The 19452-nt window shown below is 39.3% G+C and overlaps 1 protein-coding gene across 6 annotated transcripts in view; it reads left to right on the top strand.

Moving 5' to 3' along the window:
- TBL1X (transducin beta like 1 X-linked) overlaps positions 1-19452 on the top strand; it is a 202792-nt gene that overhangs the window by 12072 nt on the left and 171268 nt on the right. The window contains exon 2 of one of the 6 annotated variants that reach the window (XM_076357858.1): positions 12935-13058. The exons of the other annotated variants lie outside the window; for them this stretch is intronic. The gene's annotated coding sequence lies outside the window, so the exon portion shown is untranslated. The remainder of the gene's footprint in view (positions 1-12934; positions 13059-19452) is intronic. 6 annotated transcript variants of the gene reach the window in all.

The raw sequence follows: 19452 nt of genomic DNA, 5'->3' as shown, positions 1-19452 counted from the left end.
TTCTCTGACAGAACGCAGATCTGGCTGATCTTTAGTTGCACAAAGAATAATCTAGAGAGGAGCATTTGGATTCCCTTAGTTTGTGTTTTTCAGGTCTGTCACATAGCAAGCCTGCTCAACTGATTTTTCTTTTTTCTTTTTTTGGGGGTCTTATGCAGTACTGATTTTGTTTTAGACTCCAGCTGTTCATATGGTACCATTGCATTTTGGTAAATCCAAATTCTTGCATCTTAAAATGTCAGGAATTTTGTTATTTGATGTTTCTACATTTCTGTTCTCTCTTCTGCTTGAGAGCAGCACTCCTTGCTCATGTTAGGAGGGGTTAGGTAGAGGAGGTGTGTATGGTGAGAGGTGGGGGTGGGAAGTAAAACAGGCTCTGGCTGTTTACACATTCCAGGCAACCATAGATCTGCTCTCTTTGAGGCCTGAAATATTTTCCTTTTCACTATCAGTCTTGCAGATCTGGGATATTTGGGCACGCTGCCAATAAAAATAAATAGTAATGTGGTAATCTCTTAGACTGAAATGTAATAAACCTTTTTTTACCTTTTTGTGTGTGTGCATAGATTAACAGCACTTTGTAATTAGAATATGACGTTTTTAGAAATGCTGAAAATTATGACTATTGCTATACTTTCTTCAAGAATTGCCTATAAAAGGACAAAGTAAATTTGACTCCTTCCTTCTTGCTAGTTTATTCCAAAGGGAAAGCTGCATAATCAAAATATTTTTGCTAACTAGATTTTCTGTTTTCAGCATGATAACCTTTGGCTCAAGGAGCTGACGACAAGTCCCTCTTTCTGATTTCCATGTAATGCGTGTATGTACATGCATTTTTTTTCATTTATTTTGAGGTGGGTTTAGTCTGCTTTGTAGTCTTTCATTTGATTATTCTGGTTTCTAGCACTTATGTTTCAGAGTTCTGATGAAATCAGATACACAAAGCCATCCACCTGCATGTCTTTTTTTTTTTTTTAATACTGGAAATTATTTCCTGCAGCCTGCACTAAAATACAGACTGAGCAGGCAGGCAGATGAATAATGATTTCTTCCAGGTTCTGCATAATGTAATGAACAGACCTTCTGTTTATTATTATTTATTATCAGTGTTTGTATACATGTGATTTCCTTCCCTGAAGCTTGCTTTCTTGGGTTTCTTAAAGCTGTATGCTATGTGTGCCATTATTGGTTTTTCCCAAGTGGTGCAGTAATGCCACTTTGTCACTCCAGCAACTTGCTTTGTCACTGGGACTTGATGTGGCTCAACTTATTACTGTTTCTGCTTTCTAAACAAAATTTGTTGCCCTCCAGAAATATTACCATATAATTATGACACAAGAAACAAGACAGTCCCACTGAGATAACAGCTGTTACCTTCAGTCTTAAGACCATTCTAGCACATGCAGTGCAAAAGGTAATTCAGACTATACAGTTTTTTTCCAAAGGCAGTTAATTGCTTAAAACGTTCTTGCATAGCTGTGACTCTCATCTAATCGGCGTTTAGAGGCATTAAACCGCTTTCGGAAAAGCTTGTAGGCTACTTCAGCTAGACCACCAGCAACTTGGATAAACACATGGTAATATCTCTCTCTTGACTACATTTTTAAGAACAAAGTACTGCTCTCGTCATGTAGTGAGCGACCTGGATCTAAAGCCAGAGGTTGTTTGGGGTTGCTGTCAGGCGAGATCAGATTGTTGAGTTTAACCTAAACGGAAGTAAACACTAAGGTTACTTGCACCTCATTATTTCTGTGCTTTTATGACAGACACTCAGGACTGTTTGTATACTGGCTATGGCTCATGCTGATTATGTTGTTAATAATTTGTGTCTCTAGCGTGTACTAGCTGGGTGCTTTAAGAGGCCAGCTTTTTTGAATGTAGATATCTAAATAAGTGGCTTGGTTTTCAGAAGCTTTGGGTAGGTACAGCTCCAACTGAAATCAGAGGAATTAGTGGCAGCTTAGCGCCTGGGTAAGTAATTAGTCTTAATACAGGGGTGCATCGTAACATTCTGAAAACAGAAGATCACCTCCCTGTTTTTCCCCTAAGTTAAATAAAGTAGTATTTTAAAAAGTATTTTAAAGAGAAAGATCCTACCAAGTGACTACTGCCAGTCTGTATATAGACGGGGTTTTTTTCTGTCTTTGTATGTTTCTTGAAAGGGCAAAATTTGGTCCTGATCCTTAGAAGCAGCTCCTCGCATTTAAAATACAGGTGACTCTGTCAAGGTGGTGTATGGTTTGAATTGAAGTTCGGGGGTCTTTACTGAAAATTGGTAACAAGTTTGCTTCCCATATGTGTTTAGTTTTATTTAATGTAACATTTGATGATGTGGGAAGATGTACTATTATTGTAGTGGTGGTTTGATTTAGTAGTTATGACAAATACTTCCTACCTTAAAAAACCTGAAAACATATTTTGTGGTTGAAATAGTAGGAACTGGGAACCTTGTTCTTTTTTAAACAAACAAAACCCCTAAAGAAACAAGAATATGAGGTATAGTGACCTAATGTAAAAAAACCCCAGATACTTCTCATAATTAAACAGATTTACATATTAATTAAGTGTATGAATATCTAGAAATGAGTAGTATCAAATGATGAACTTTGTAAGAATTATATGCAAATTGCACAGGCTTGGAGGTTGGTTTTCTTTTTTTTTCTTCTCGGTAGCTTAGAAATATTGGCAAGCTGGTTGAGGAGAGTTTAGTGGAAGATATTTATTAAAAGAAATTTGATGTGAAGAAGAAAATGTGATGAACTGTTCCTGTCCACAGAGGAGTTTAGGACCTGTAAAACAGTAGCTCAGACTTCCTTCTGATTTCTTTCTCTTTTTGTTTAGGTTGAGAGTGTGGGCCTGTATGAAGCATACTCTAGGCTGTTTAAATATCGACAATTAATTTCAAGCCACAGAAACTACAAAATGAAATTTTAGACGTGCATTTAAAGTTTCGATTATCATCTTTTTTGCTAGTGACAACACTCTGACAGCTGATCGCAGTATAACAAGTTTGCATTGCTGACCTAGCAAAACAGTCTGGGGTTAACTACAGATACTACTTAATTACTTTCTTTAGAATTGTTAATTAGTACTTACTATTTCTTGTTTCACAAAATTTCCTAGGAATCTTAGTTATGAATCTGGCTGATGCAGTAAAAAAATAAAAGTAAACAGTAGGGCCCTGTCACAGGAGCATGCAGCTTGTGATGGAAAGAGTCCATTTTAGTACTTCATTTATTTCTTCAACCCAGCCGATCAATGAGTAATTCGTGCATTTACATAGTTGTACCAGCATCTACCTTTGTATCTTTATGGGTCTCTGTTAAAATTAGGGAGGAACCCCACCTTCCTGGAATATGTGAAAACATAAAGACTGTTTGTACTATATCAGCAAGCTACTGTTCCAAGAGATCTTTCATAGTTAAATAATAATAAGCTAAAGAAAAGGAGTATAATTTGGTCCTTGCAGGAGGAACACCTCACCCAACTGACAGATTTTTGTTGGTCTTTTGCAGTTGCTGTTTCAAAAAGGTTTCTCTCATGATTGGTTTCACAGTTTTTGAACCTGATAGTTTCAAAGCCTATTCTAGGCTAGTCTGCTTCCTGTGAAGAGTGATGTTTAGTGAGGTGTTCGTGTATGCCACATCACACTGGCGAGAAATAAATTGTGTTTTGATCCTGCAGATCTTGCTTCACTTATTAGATTTTATGTTCCGGGGGGGGCGGGGAGGGAGCAAGAGAGAGAGAAGCAAACAACAGTGCTGACACGGCGCGGTTTTATTGGAGAGAGAGGCACGCATGCCAGCTTTCCCCCAGGTTTGATCTTCTCGGCTGTTCTTATCAGTGGTAGGTCTGGTTGAGGCTGGTAGCAAAACAGTAGCTTAAAGAGGCTGTGATCTCTTGGAAGGTAAGCATTTATACAGCACCGGTTTTCAACCTTTAGTTGAGAGATGGCCTTTCTGAAGGAGGAAGTTGGTTTTGCAAGTGTTAATAAATTGCTACAAATTGTCATGTTGATGAATCTTTATAAAAACAAACAAATGAAAGTAAACCAAGGCAAAAAAACCCAACCAACCCTCCATGTCCCTCACCAAACCAAAATTAAGCAGATGACAGACTTGTCGCTGAGCACTGAGGGTTGTCTTAGGACGTAGGTGCTTACATTTTGAATTGATTCTCAATTGTCAGCTTGATGTGTGTGGGAGGTAAAGTGAACTTTTCATGAAAAACATTCTCATAAGAACAGTTGCTATTCATGGTTCTTCTGGTACACTTACGTGTATGTTTGGGGAGAAGGGAAATGACATACTAATGTTTTCAAGTCTTCTAAATTGAAGAATTGCCTTGCTTTTTTAAAGCAATGCATCTTTAGATCATATCCAGTTGTTTGGCCGCTGGAAAGATACACTTAATGTTCCCGTAAATACAGTTTTCTTATTTTACAAAACTGTAATTTTGTCATTATAATTGCAAGCCTTTTAATTAAAATGCTGATGATAAAATGAGTATTATATAAAGGAGTTGATTATGCCTGATGATACAAGATCAAAATTAGGCCAAAATTTTGATGTTCTCCATGATGCTTCCTTACATAGACATGTATGCCTTTATTCCAGTTGTTTCTGGAATAGTTTGCAGTTTCAGGTGTTGTATGATTGCCAGTACTGTACAGGTTTACACTGATCTAAAAAGGAGCTGTGTTCAGAGCCAAGAACTGATCTTTTTGCCAGTTACAAATATGTCTCTTCCCTCCCTTACTCAGTGTAGAAGTAAACTTAATAAAGCCATTTCCCCCTAATATCTAGCCTTCCAGTTTTAAACATTAAAACCAAAGTGCTGTTAGCTGCATTTTGATGAATATGTTAAAGTTGAATCTTAAAGAGTTTGACTTTAAAAAAAAAAAAAAGGAAAAAAGAGAGACTTCCCTTTCAAATGTATTTATATACTTAAAGAATACTTTTGTGAAGTATGTGTCTTTACTGTAGGCCAGACATTTCCTTCATCTAGGATATGGCCATAGGTATTCAATATTTATGCCACTGCTTAATTGCATACACAATAGTTTCACGGAAGTAAACAGCAGTACTTGCGTGCAGAAAGCTTAGTGTGTGTGTGTGTATGTTTAGGACTTGGCCTTAATTGCTAGTTTATAATCTCTAAGAATTTCCTGCCTGGAGTAGGAATGTTTTAAAATCCATCTTACTTCTGCTTTGTAGATTTTGAATACAATACCCAGTAACTAAAAGCTTTCAATGGGCAGTGAACAACTAGTTGCTGGGCCTTCTGGTTTGTCTTCGTGGTTCATATTTTACCTTTGTGTACCACCAGTCCCCTCTCAGCGAAGACTGGGCGAAGGGATGTTTGACTGCCGCCCGCAATGCTCTTGAAGAAGAACGAGTCTGTGAGGCTTCTATGTAAATAACACGGCATTTAGTAATGAGAAAGTTAGCAACTCTGTTAATTGCTCATGAGACATACCTATGTAGAATTGTGCTTTGAAAGTTTCTTTCAAGTAATCTTCATATCTCCAGTCTGAATTTTATATATTCACTAGCAACGCAGACTCATTCTGCAACTAGTAGCAAAAAATGCATATTCCAAACATTGTCTAGTCCCAGTCAGTTCCTCCTGTTATAGTCCTTAGAGGAGAAGATGCTCCCCTTCTGAGATGAAGGAGGCCTGTCGCCAAAGGAATGAAATAAATTATAGTGGTATTCAAAGGATAAAATGGAGAGACAGGTGTGGAGATCACAAAGATGAAACTTTAGTCAGATGAAGGAAACAGTTGTAAATATGCGGTCTAGTTCATAATGTAGGAAAAAGGGAACTCGCTTAGTTCCCAGACAGTGTGTAGGTAGAGTTTGAGTGGTTTATAAGTATTTGGGGTACTTTTTCCCTCTTGCATTGAACACAGGATTTTTCAAAGGCTCTCTGTCTAAGGTAGGCACTAGACTTCATTTACCAAGCCATATTGACAAACAATGTAGATGTTTTTCATGTTGTTAAGATATACATTGTTTACCATATTTTCCAAAATTGCTCTGAGGTCAGCCTGTTGGGCTCTGTCTCTCACGAACTGTCCCCATACTGTGGTCCAACAGGCCTGCCCTGACAGAAGCCACGTTCACAAGGTGCTGGGCATCGCAGGACACATCTCAGTGTCACGGCTGGCTCCTCGCGGCTCAGCCTGTAAAGTACATGTGCATGTTGGTGTGCACAAATCTCCCCGGACTCGGGTAAAGCATCTTCTGGGACAGCGTAACACATTTGATGGAGCCTCTGTGCCTCTCCCCAAAGAGCATGAGGAAGAAAATTTTACCACGGGTGTTTGCTGTGGCAAAATGCATCTGTCAGGAGATGTTTTGGAAAGCCAGGGAGGAGGTTAACAGCAACAATATGAGGCAGCAAGACCAAATCTGCGTGGCGCAGCCATATGGCTGTTGAAATACTACTGTCAAATCGCTTCCTGTTGGTGGGTGAAAAAAGGCTGGGGTGCACCCTGCAGGAGGGCAGGGTGGGAGGTGTCATGCTTTGTGGGGGGAGCAGCCTTCTCTGCATGGTAGGGACTGCACGAGGTGCCCTCCTCCTCTCCTGCTCACTGGCAAGGGCTGTCTGTCGGCTGCGGCTATTGTTTGATGCAATTAGTTTTTATTGACTAAGACAACCTTAATAGGTTTCATTTATGTACCTTGGTTTTATTGCAGTTCAGCCCTCTAAATACCCAGGAGGCTCCTAAAATAACAAAGATACTATTAATTAGAAGCTAAAAGGAACGTAAGCTTTGAAAGAATACTTTCTTTTCTTTGCTCATCTTTTAATACATGTATGTGTTTAAAACTGCACCTTCAGTCTTGGAGTCGTACAACAGCTAAAATGTTTTGACAAGTGATAGCTGAGGTTACTATAAAAAAGAAATCTATGTAATTCTCTTTTTTCTCCTCCCTTTTTGTTTATGTTGCATATTTGAGACGCTGCTGTCACAGTCAGTTTCCTTGCAGTCCTTCAAGGTCACTGTTTTTCCCATCCAGTCTGTTGGATGTTTTACCCAATAGTGAGGATATTTTTTAAATAGTAAGAATGACATGAAATGATTTTCAAATCCATAAAAGCAAACATAAGAATTAGGACTGATTTACCCTCTGAAACTATTCTACCCCACTTGTTTGAAATTGAGCAGATTTCACACTGATGGTATCTCTTAAAATGGGGGAAAAGGGAGAGAGAAGAAATAGCGATAGCTAAATGAAAGACCTTATAGCTAAAAGCCTAATGTGTAATAGAATATTTTTCTGTCATTTATGCAATCGGCAACAAAAGAATAAAGACAGTACATTGGACTAGGAGCTAAATTCTTCTGGTGCGAGATGAAAATTTATCTGGTTTATTGTACTTTTAAAAATACATTGTTTGTTCTTCTGCTAATGAGTGCATGCCAGATTATTGTTTACCAGTTACCATTCTAGTCCAAATCAGAATTGAAGTTGGCAGAACATAAAGGAAATTTCAAGACAGCTAAATATCCTTGTCCAGAGCTTCATTTACTGTATATTTTTGTAACTTCAAAATTACAGTAGATGGAGGAACAGGCATATTAGGGTCACTAGCACAATATGGTATTCAGTTCAAATAACTCATATTTTTATGGATTCATCCTATTTAAGCATTGATTAAAATCTCAGTATTACTGCCTTTAAAATTAAAAAAACAATTGTCTATTAAAAATAGAGCTGTTTAGAGTGGAATACTAATACGAACTTCTCTGAAACTTGTTTCTTGCCCATTAGTTTGAATTTACTATTTCTGCACAACCAGTATCCGGTTAACCGGTGGCAGAAACTGAATAGCTGAAGATGAAGTCTAGAGCACGACGACCATTTCTTATCCCTCAGTGAGGAAGTACACATGAAGGACTGTGTTTTTCCCTCGTGAAATGGCCTGACTGGCTATGGTGGTGTGAAATGTTACGTTTTTTAGGTGTTTTGGACAGCTGACAAGTATAGCCATTTCACTGGATCTTAACTTGGACTGCCCAAATGTAAGAGTGTGAAAAGGTTGAGAGGAAAAAGAAACTGAAAGCATCAGTTTGTGTGCCCTGGGCACATTGACAGGTCCGACTAGAGTGACTTCTGCCAGATTTCAGCACTTACCAGCAGAAGCCAGGGTTTGTATGGTGAAAACTAAATGGTAGGTCAGTCCAGAAACTTTCCTTGGGCAGTACTATAGAATCATAGAATCATAGAATCATTGAGGTTGGAAAAGACCTCTAAGATCATCGAGTCCAACCATCAACCCAACACCACCATGCCCACTAAACCATGTCCCTAAGTGCCTCATCTACACGTCTTTTGAATACCTCCAGGGATGGGGACTCAACCACTTCCCTGGGCAGCCTCTTCCAATGTTTCACCACTCTCTCAGTAAAGAAATTTTTCCTTACATCCAATCTAAACCTCCCCTGGCGCAACTTGAGGCCATTTCCTCTCATCCTATCACTTGTTACTTGGGAGAAGAGACCGACACCCACCTCGCTACAACCTCCTTTCAGGGAGTTGTAGAGAGCGATGAGGTCTCCCCTCAGCCTCCTTTTCTGCAGGCTAAACAACCCCAGTTCCCTCAGCCGCTCCTCATAAGACTTGTTCTCCAGACCCCTCACCAGCCTCGTTGCCCTTCTCTGGACACGCTCCAGCACCTCAACGTCCTTCTTGTAGTGAGGGGCCCAAAACTGAACACAGTATTTGAGGTGCGGCCTCACCAGTGCCGAGTACAGGGGCACGATCACTGCCCTACTCCTGCTGGCCACACTATTTCTGATACAGGCCAGGATGCCAGTGGCCTTCTTGGCCGCCTGGGCACACTGCCGGCTCATGTTCAGCCGGCTGTCGACCAGCACCCCCAGGTCCTTTTCCGCCAGGCAGCTTTCCAGCCACTCTTCCCCAAGCCTGTAGCGCTGCATGGGGTTGTTGTGGCCGAAGTGCAGGACCCGGCACTTGTCCTTGTTGAACCTCATGCAGTTGACCTTGGCCCATCGATCCAGCCTGTCCAGGTCCCTCTGCAGAGCCTTCCTACCCTTGAGCAGATCAACACTCCCACCCAACTTGGTGTCGTCTGCAAACTTACTGAGGGTGCACTCAATCCCCCCATCCAGATCATCGATAAAGATATTGAACAAGACCGGCCCCAGTACTGAGCCCTGGGGAACACCGCTCGTGACCGGCTGCCAACTGGATGTAACTCCATTCACCACAACTCTCTGGGCCCGGCCGTCCAGCCAGTTTTTGACCCAGCGCAGAGTACACCTGTCTAAGCCGTGAGCCGCCAGCTTCTCGAGGAGAATGCTGTGGGAGACGGTGTCAAAGGCCTTACTGAAGTCCAGGTAGACCACATCCACAGCCTTTCCCTCATCCACTAGGCGGGTCACCTGGTCATAGAATAGAGTGGAATATGGTCATACTAATGAGCTTGGGGATCTTGAGTTGCTACGCATCGCCTGTCTAAGCGTTACTGAGGTTTTCTTAAGAAGCAAAATTTGTGTGGTTTGTGTTCATAGAATCATGGAATATTTCAAGTTGGAAGGGACCTATAAGGATCATCGAGTCCAACTCCCTGCTCCTCACAGGACTACCTAAAACTAAACCATAGGACTAAGAGTGTCGTCCAGATGTTCCTTGAACTCTGACAGGCTTGGTGCTGTGACCACTTCCCTGGGGACCCTGTTCCAGTGACCGACCACCCTCTCAGTGAAGAACCTTTTCCTAATGTCCAATCTGGCATTGTCTCTGTCTGTCCATCCCTCCCATAATAGAACACTTGGCTCTGTTAAACAACATCAGCCACGTTCGACAGAGTGTTAATGTGCTCAAAGATAAGGGGATTCCTACAGGTGGCGTGAGAATTAGTGGCTGAGGAGATGAAGGAGACCAAAGTCATGCCACTCCCTCCCAAGATGGGAAGAGCACAGCTCTTGGTTCATTCTGTGGGGCAGCAACCAACTTAGCAGTCGAGTATGTGCGTACTGACTGGCCAGGCAGTACGTGGCATAATCGTCTGGGTTATAGCAGAATTTTGTGAGGCTCTTCAGCAGACATGGGATATGAAAGTGTAAAAAAGCAGATTCCTTTAGTTCTGGTGCTTATAGAACAACATATTTATTTGTTATGTGGGCTGCAGTCTGGTATGAACTTAATTCAAAGGCTGTTGCAAATGCCTGTTTGCAGAAGGGGTATGAACTTACTCTTTTTAAACTATGCTTTTGACTGTGATTGTGAAATGCAGATAAAGTTATAAATCCATCAGCGAACTGACTATTTTAAGCCCAGCTAGTCATGTTTCCAGAGATTAGGTTTTTACAAACGAGATATTTTTAGATGGATGAAATGAGCATATACCACATGCTAGAGGTATGAAGCAGTTTTGTAAGTTGTAAGTTTAAAGCCTTCTGTTTACAATATGATGTTTTGAAATCTAATGGCGTACAGTATTTGTCATGTAGTATATCATTATAGAAATGTAACAGTTCTAGATGTCTACAGCATTGCTGTGCTGAAGTGAAGAATCATCAGATAAATTTATTGTTTACCAAGCAACCAGAAAATTTATAATGATAATTAAGACTTCTTATGTAGTTGATTTCTGTAACACTTGCACAAGGACTTTTTGTTACTAAGCCATGTATAAATTCCTTCAAGATATTGGTGTGTGATGTGCAATACGTAAAGACTTCTTGGGTTTTAGACTGCATTTTCACCCTAACCTGCAATAGGAATGTGGATTTTCTTTACATTTGTATTTTGTTTGTTTTCTATTATGGCCCAGCTGGCATTTCAAAATATAGCTTGTATATATAACAAAATGCCTACCTCCATCAGTATGTACATGTTTTGAAATTAATTGTGATATGGTTCTCGTCCAGATTGGTCCTAAGAGGGCAAACCTCATCCTGGGGTGCATCAAACACAGCATAACCAGCCGGCCAAAAGAGGTGATTATCCCGCTGTATTCAGCGTTGGTGCGGCCTCGCCTTGAGTCCTGTGTGCAGTTCTGGGCCCCACAATTTAAGAAGGATGCGAAGGTCCTCGAATGCGTCCAGAGGAGGGCAACAAAGCTGGTGAAAGGGCTAGAAGGCATGTCCTGTGAGGAGTGGCTAAGGACTGTGGGCTTGTCTAGTATGGAGAGAAGGAGGCTGAGGGGTGACCTCATTGCTCTCTACAGCTTCCTGAGGAGGGGACGTGGAGAGGGAGGTGCTGATCTCTTCTCCCTGGGATGCAGTGGCAGGACATGTGGGAATGGTTCAAAGCTGCACCAGGGGAGGTTTAGACTGGGCATTATGAAGCATTTTGTAACCGAGAGGGTGGTCAAACACTGTAACAGGCTTCCTAGAGAGGTGGTCGATGCCCCAAGCCTGTCAGTGCTTAAGAGGCATTTGGACAATGCTCTTAATAACATGCTTTAACTTTTGGTCAGCCCTGAAGTGGTCAGGCAGTTGGACTAGGTGATCGTTGTAGGTCTCTTCCAACTGAAATAGTCTAGTCTATTCTATTCTATTCTATTCTATTCTATTCTATTCTATTCTATTCTATTCTATTCTATTCTATAGCATTCTTTAGATGTGGAACTCCTGATAATTTTGTTACTAGAGCTTAGTATCTCATAGATCGGGCTGAACATATATCCTATAACCATGCAAATCATAGAAGAAAACAAAAAAATACCCAGGCGTTCCTTTAGACTGGGATTTGATAGAAAGCCTGCTTTGAGTGTGGGGACGTGACAGTTCAGGCATTTTGGAACATCTACTCTTGGCAGTCAAGTCAAAGAGTTTGTTACAATCTGTTCTTGATATTGTTTTCCAGGCATAAGAAGCTTTGTGCTCCAGTAATGATGACAGTGTAAAAACCAGTGTGATAGCCTAGTACCACCTGTGTAGATGCGGCTATTCTGCTAGAGGTGCTGCCATGTATGTTTGGTTTTTTATAATTCATTTGTAATCTGTTTAAAGCTTGGTGCATTTACCTGTCCCTTTGCTATAAGCCAGCAAGTATCAAGTGGTTTGAACCGTGTTATATTGGATTACAAAACACTTCTCTAGTAATGAGGTGCTTATTCTCAGCAGTGATTACAGAAAATGTAATAGACATAAATATTTGACTTTACGCAGAAGGGGGGAAAAGGGTTTGTGAAATGACAATATAGTGGACGATGGAGCAGCTATTTTTGTTCCATTTCAAGTGTAATAAGCAGTGCATTCTGAAAGCATGCAGATCTTCCTGCAGTAAATTTCCCAAACTTTTATTCTGGAGACAAGAGATTATATTGGTATCTGGAAGAGAGCTCAAGGGAAAAATTGCTTGTGCAGGATTAAGCTAACCGTCTGTGATGATGATCTTTCCTGGACTGACACATTCAGGGTGTGACCAATGCTTGCTTTTCTTTTCTCATCATGCTCAGATTTAATTACCTGTATTTAGAATGAAATCCCTTAAAACTGAAAAATCGTTTACATTACTTTGTGCCCTTTTTGAAATGCTACACCCACAGCAAGTTATTTCCCTCTTGCTAGGTATAGCAGTGAAGAAATGGTGCTTTAAGTGACCGCTCTGTGTGGTTGGATGTGATGTGATCCATGGATGGAATGGTTAAAACTTGAAAGCCTCCCTTCACCTGCTTTTGCTCTCTATCCATTTCTCTGAGGAATTATTAACAGGTGCTGAAGGCACAAGTGCTGCATGGCCCTGAACTCTCAATGCACAAAGAAAAGATCAAACATACTTTAAAAAAAAAAAAAAAAAAAAAAAGAGGGAAACCACTGGAGTTGGAATGCGTTATGATTGAGGACTAATCTGACAATACTTACTAGATTTTAAGTGAGAGTGAAATATAACTGTTAACAATCGCATCAACTGTTGTTTTTCAATCTGTTTTTCATGTCCTACCACAGGGAGGACACTAGCAGAATGAGGAGGGATCAAGAAACTATTTTAATCAAACGTTAAGCACTGTTGAGAGAGGTATGGCTGGGGGTGCTGCGCTCAGAAAAAGATACAGACACTCTTCTAAAATAAGTAAGATTATTTTCCCCTCTTTTTTTTCTTCACATCAGTGCTCATCCCATCCTCCACATCATGTTTGTTAGGCTGAAGATTTTGAAAAGATAACATTTGCTTTCTCTCCATATCAAGATCTCAATCCCATCTGCGTTGACATTTTAGCTTTATGAGGGAGAATGCATTATGTAAAGTTTCCATTAGCCTGCATAATATTAAGTGTTGAAAACATGAGTTGTTTTTGGTGAGTGAAGCAGAGCAAGCCACTGAGATGATTTGTACTCGTCAAAATTAGATGAAGTTTTGTTTTTTAAAGTTAGAGAACTTAGCCTACCACTCACTTCCCTTCCCTTCTCTTTACCTGTGTTCAGAAAATGAAATACACTGAACAAAGGCCAAGTTCTTAATAACACAAGTGAAAGCATAACTATAATTTGTAGTTGGGAATACTGTGAGTAGCATATGTGGCCTTACATTCCTTTGGCAAGATGTTATTCATGTTCTCCTTGAACATATAATTATGTATCATTGCTTAATAAGGAGAGAACTTCTTTGTCAAACATTTCTCTGTATAAGCTTTCAAACTGTATATTGTAATAGAATGTTTTGGAAGGTATCGGAGGATTCAACTGCTGCATTTTTCTTCCTGATAGGAGATAACATTGCTACAGCATTAATTGTAGTCTAAAATAGGTAAAAGTGTAATAGGCAGTAGTGTATTTGTGCATAAGTAGTACAGGAATATAAATGAAATCTGTCTTGACATGCAGTCACGATAACATTTTTCCAGCTTGTTTACAAAATGAAAGAATATCTGTCTCTGGTAGAAAATTCTATGTTTAAAGCAGTCTCCCACTATCCTTTGAAGTGTTAAATCCTCCTAGGTTTCATTTTTTTTGGCACAAGAGTAGTGGATGTTTAAGAAGCCAACAACATTAGCTTGCACAGGAGCATTCCTGTCTTATTTTTGTTTCTAGGTCTGTTTCCTGTGTTGGGGGAAGGGGAACGAGAGCACAGCTGCTCCCAAAGTTCAAGATGAAGCTGCTTCTTTAGTGTGTTTTAAGCCTTGGTCACAGTTTCTTACTGGAAGTCTTTAAATGAGCTTTAGTCTGATCTTCAATTGCTCTTTTATAGGCGTGAAATCTCCCTCCTTCTCCCCTCTTCTCCCTCACCCTCCATCCCAGTCCCCAGCAACTAAACCCACTCATGAATAAAACAAAACTCCTGATTATCTGCAAAATAAATATCCAGGAGAACCCTCTGAAGCAGAGCATTTCAACATACATATTTCTGAGACCAAGTAGATAATTGGTTCAGCATCAGCTTGACAGAGTGATTGATCAATATTTGTTCTGAGATTTTTTTTTCCTCGTTTTTAAAATGTTGGTGCTTGCCAGCACAAATGATTGGCTATTTTGGATACCAAAGCTGATCCATTTGAACCTTTATTTCTCAGGTAAGCTGAACGTCACAGAGAAGGGGAGATGAATTTTCTGCCTGGTTATTTATGGTACCTGCAGTAATTCAGATGGAAAAGTAACAGCCTATTCCTCTCTTACATTTCCTTATTCATGTTTTAGACAACGTCTTCTGTCTGAATTTTGGCATACATATTCCCTGATCAGAAACACTTCTAGTTTTTCGTAGCTTTGCAAACAAATTAAAGCACCTCCTTCTTCTGTTTGTCCAGTTAACATTTTTATTGGCATGTGTTGCAATCACATGTGTATAAAAGGAATAAACCAAGCCTGCAGTGGGAAGAATATTGCAGGTATTTTCTTTCATGCACTGGTAGGACTTTCTGTTGAGGTACCGTTGCTTATATAGACTAAAATGTTTGGGTGAGAAGGAAGAGCACATACTGTTGGTTGTATTTGATTTTCCTACCTGAGAGCAGCTTGATGGGTTGGTATAGGAAGGGTATGTTTTGTTTAAAATGTAGAATAATGGGAAATAAAAATGTTGTTGCCTCCCAGAGGCATGTAGCCCGGGACAACGGGTACATAGATGGAAGTGCAGTTTTCAGCGTGGTTGTTTTAAAATCTGAAGGTAGTTTAATCCAAAAAGAGCTGACAAAGGTGTTAATGTTGGACTCTCACTGCTGATTTACAAAAGCTTTGGCATACCGGGAAGATGGTAGAAACCTGGATGGGCACCAGCGTTGTAGAGCAGGTAACCGAGGTAGTTGTAGCCCAGATACTGATCCAGATAAAATGATGGAATAACTGGTGTAGGACTTGGTTAATAAAGGACAGAGGAGAATCATAGGGTACCACTAATGCTTGTCAGCATGAGTTTGTTAAAAATAGGTCTTGTTACACTACTACCCTTGCCATGTTTTTGAGGTGCTCATACATTGGGCTGTTGACAAAGAAGTCGTGTGAAAATACACACGTAGACTTCTGTAAGGTCACTCCCTTAGTGCTATTTGGCATTTTCATGAAGAAACAAGAACGATGCACGGTGAGAAGGACACACAGTAGCTGAATCAGACCTAAAGGAAGATGATTACAGTTGCGTTTGAGGTCCTTGAGTGTCTGCGTGTACCAGCGGGTTGCCAGTCCTCCACACGTGAACTTTTTTCTGTCTGTGCTCTTGTAAAATTAATCACTTCCAAAGTTTATCGATGAGTCAAAGATTGAGAAAATAATAATGAACGGAGCAAATCGCTGAGTGACTGCTTGTCAAACTGGGCAAAACAAGATCGTTGCTTCAATATAGCAAATGTAACATTATGCACCAAGAGACAAAGACATAGGACATCTTTTTAGAGCAATAGACTCCATCCTGCATAAAACATCTGCGGCCGAAGGGCTGACATGATCTCTGGGTACATAAGCTAGAAAGTTTGGAATGGGAAGTGTCCATAGGTAAAGAAGAAAATAGATGAAGGCTCAAAGAAGAGTCACAAGAATGATTAAAGGGTGGAAACAAGCCTCAAGTAAAAAGATTCTTTGAGTTTAAGGTATTGAGCTTAACAAAAAGCTAAAAGGTATTCTCTTTGAGCCTCCGTAATGTATAAATATCTGAACTTCTGGTGTTTAATTCTAACTGGGAGAATAATGGAGCCCCTCTATTCTGATTCTAGTTCTGTCATGTCTTGACAGTTTTAAAAGCTTCACAAATTTTATATATAATAAGGGCTTAAGAGTATTCAGCGAAGTAGTTAAATATAATTACCTGATTTTATAGATGGAGAAACTGGGATAAAGTCACATGCTTTAGTTCTGCTTCTGGATTTTTTATGGAGTACATTTACAGAAATCTCAGGGTAAGGGTATTTTCTAATTGTGTTGTCCATTGAAATGGGTCTGTGAACTTTCCAGATTCTGGGTAGTGAAGATTTTTTTTTAAAAGAAAATTTACATCTGTTATATGAGCTCTGATCTTGAGGAATTGTATTAGTACCTGCGATCCTAAAACTGAAATTCAGTGGAAATTAAGATGAAAGTCAAAGCTAGGGGGTTTGATATTTATCTGATAACTGCAAAAAGTGAAGAGTAAGTAGCATGCATAATGAAAAAATATATTAAAATACTTCATTTAATAATCCAGTGACACAAATAGATACCCATATATGGGTTACTCGGGAAAAATCAAACAGGTGAGACTGGTATGGACTATAGCAGATTATAGAGAAAGACTGCAAAGTCAAGCAATGGGTGATAGGGTGAAACATTGGAAATATACTCAAGGAAGAACAAGTAGTTCTGCTCTTAACTTTTAAAAATGCATCCTCTTATTTATAATGGAATCAGTGTATCACCCAGTATATATATATATGTATATATAAATTCATGTTATTTCTGTGGAAATGAAAAGGATTTTTTTTTCTGTATTAAGAGGTGCCATATGCTGATGTTGGAGAAAAGTTTTATTGCCATTTCTTACCATTAAAATATATATTAAAGGAGAAATAATACAACCCCTAAATTATCAATGTAGATTTTGCATAAATGTTCATTATGCACTGTCTTTTCCTATATAAATAGCAGGAGGCAAATAATGAACTAAACAGTTAATGCAGTACATAATATAGTGTTTTCAAGCAAAGTGCTTATGGTTACAGAAAGCAGGAAAAAAATAAGTGAAACCCTGAAAATGTGAAAAAAAAATATGACTGGAACCAAAGGAACAAGGCATGGAAATAAGATCTGAAAGTTCATATGTAAGCAATTTTCAAATTAGTACATAAATATATATATATATATTTATCTAAACAGAGTTTGACTAATCCTTCTCAATTTGAATGTTCTCAAGGATATCTGAGTACTTGCTATCCTATGTCAAATGAATTATTTTTCAGGTATAAACTTGTCGGCAGATGTTCAAGGATCCAGTCTGTTTCCACCCTCATGATATGATGGGGTGTGGTGCTTCAAAACTTGGCTACTCTATACCTAGGAAGAGTGAATCAACTTTAATTAGGTCAGTCTTTTAATGTCAAAACCCTCAAGCCTTCCACTGTCCCAACGGATGCATGACAAGAAATTAAACCCACTAATCCCAATGCTGTGTACGTATATGTGAACTCTTGGAACTTCAGTGTTGCAAGAGCTGTAAACCCAGAATTGCTTATGATACCAACAAATAACACCAGGTCCTGCCTTCAGCCTCTTCTGAACTCTTAACAACCGAGCAAAAAAGTTCCAAGCAAATTATAAATGGTAATGGTCTCATAAGAATACTGAGATCACATGTTTATAAAAAGACTTCGGCAGATGATCCAATTCAGTGCTAAAGTTTGTGGGTTCAGCCCTGCAGCCTGACATAGAAGTTGTGGCTGATTAAACCTGAACTGTCTTAGCTACCGTGTCAGAATTACATCATTGCTCAGAGCCTTTCTAACTCGTTCCAGGTGAAACAAGGCTCCCTTTTTCTTTTCTAGCTGTTGTTACTTTAAAAAACAAACCCAGAACATGAACTGTACAGTAGTGTTGTTGTCTGATATGATCAAGACGGGAAATTTTCTCACTCGTGTTCTCATGTATAGATGGTGGACAATTCGGTGTATAGAAGTTCTTTAGGACTTGACTGAATTTTGCTCTAAGTGTTGTGTATGTTGTGCGCTTGTCAACAACAGTCAGTGTGCATTAGTATTACAGGTAATAGAGGTGGAACGTATAGATAAATCTATGGCTATGGTTGCACAAGTCTGTTCTAAAATGCCATATTCAGTTGCATAATACTTCTGAATTAATATGGCCCCCCCCCCCCCGGGAGTATTTTTTTACACCTGAACAATATAAGCAAAACCCCACAGATTTTTAAATTGAGTGATACCAGGGAGGTTCCATAGAGTCTGTATCATTATTTGAAGGGAAGGGGGGGCGGAAATCCAGAAAAGAATATTTTTTCTCCCCCTTTTTTATGTTCTCAAACCACAGCAGAGTTTCGGATGTAAATAATTCATTTGATGTTGTATGTATTTTGAAACAAAACTTCTCACATGCAGATATATTTTAATGTTGACAGTTATGCTTCTATCCTACTTCTGTTCAGCACTAACCTGTCTCTTTCAGTCTGCATCCTTCTGAGAGATGTGTGCCTGGGGGAAGGGAGGGTGACGTACCTTCTCAACTCCCCTGTGATTTATAGCAGTATATGAAGAAAATGGCGGGACCCAATGATACTGCATCATATATAATTGTTGTCGTCTTTCCTCTTGGTATACTTTCTCTTCCATTTTTCCTCTTGGTGTTTTCTGGGTCAAAATTTAGGTGTTACTCTAATTTTGCCCCTGTCAGCTGGCTATCCTCATAGATGAAATGAATCCCATTTTTAACCACGTTATTTTCTTGAAGACCTCTATCCTAAATTTCAAGGTGCTTGCAGATTAAATCTTGATTTATTTTACAGAATGTTATCCACTGACTTCCTTCCCATCCTTACTTTTCTGGAGAAGCAGGGATGGGGCCAGGGACAGTAATGCCCTGTCCCCAGCCTTTATTTTAAAATTCAAGTGTTTTTTTAAACCAAATTCAGTCAGACACCGACCACGAGGAATGCTAACATTTTATTTTGTTTTTTTCTTTTATTATTATGAATTGAAATGTAAGGCTGATTTTTTAAAATTCAACACTAAAAATGAGACAACCAGAATGCTTAATTTTCATTCAAGTTATCAGTCTCAGTTTTCATGTTGATTACTTTGCTGGGACCATTTCTACAATATTAAGCATGTATGATATTAATTTAAAGTAAATTATTAAAAATAAAATAAGTTTTGTAATATATGTTCCAACTTAATTTGCATTGTACCTCTTTGTAATTATTTTTGCATTTCTTCCATGAAATTTCTGCAGGATATGTTCCAAAAACATTTATTTTCCTATGTATTGTTGGAAAATGCTCTTCTGTTAAAATTTCTAACCAGATGTACTTACAATTGTCTTACCAGCAAAAAGATTAA

This window comes from Aptenodytes patagonicus, chromosome 1 (genome assembly GCF_965638725.1).
Source record: "Aptenodytes patagonicus chromosome 1, bAptPat1.pri.cur, whole genome shotgun sequence".
Lineage (NCBI taxonomy): Eukaryota > Metazoa > Chordata > Aves > Sphenisciformes > Spheniscidae > Aptenodytes > Aptenodytes patagonicus.
This window is presented reverse-complemented; position numbering and strand designations above follow the sequence as displayed.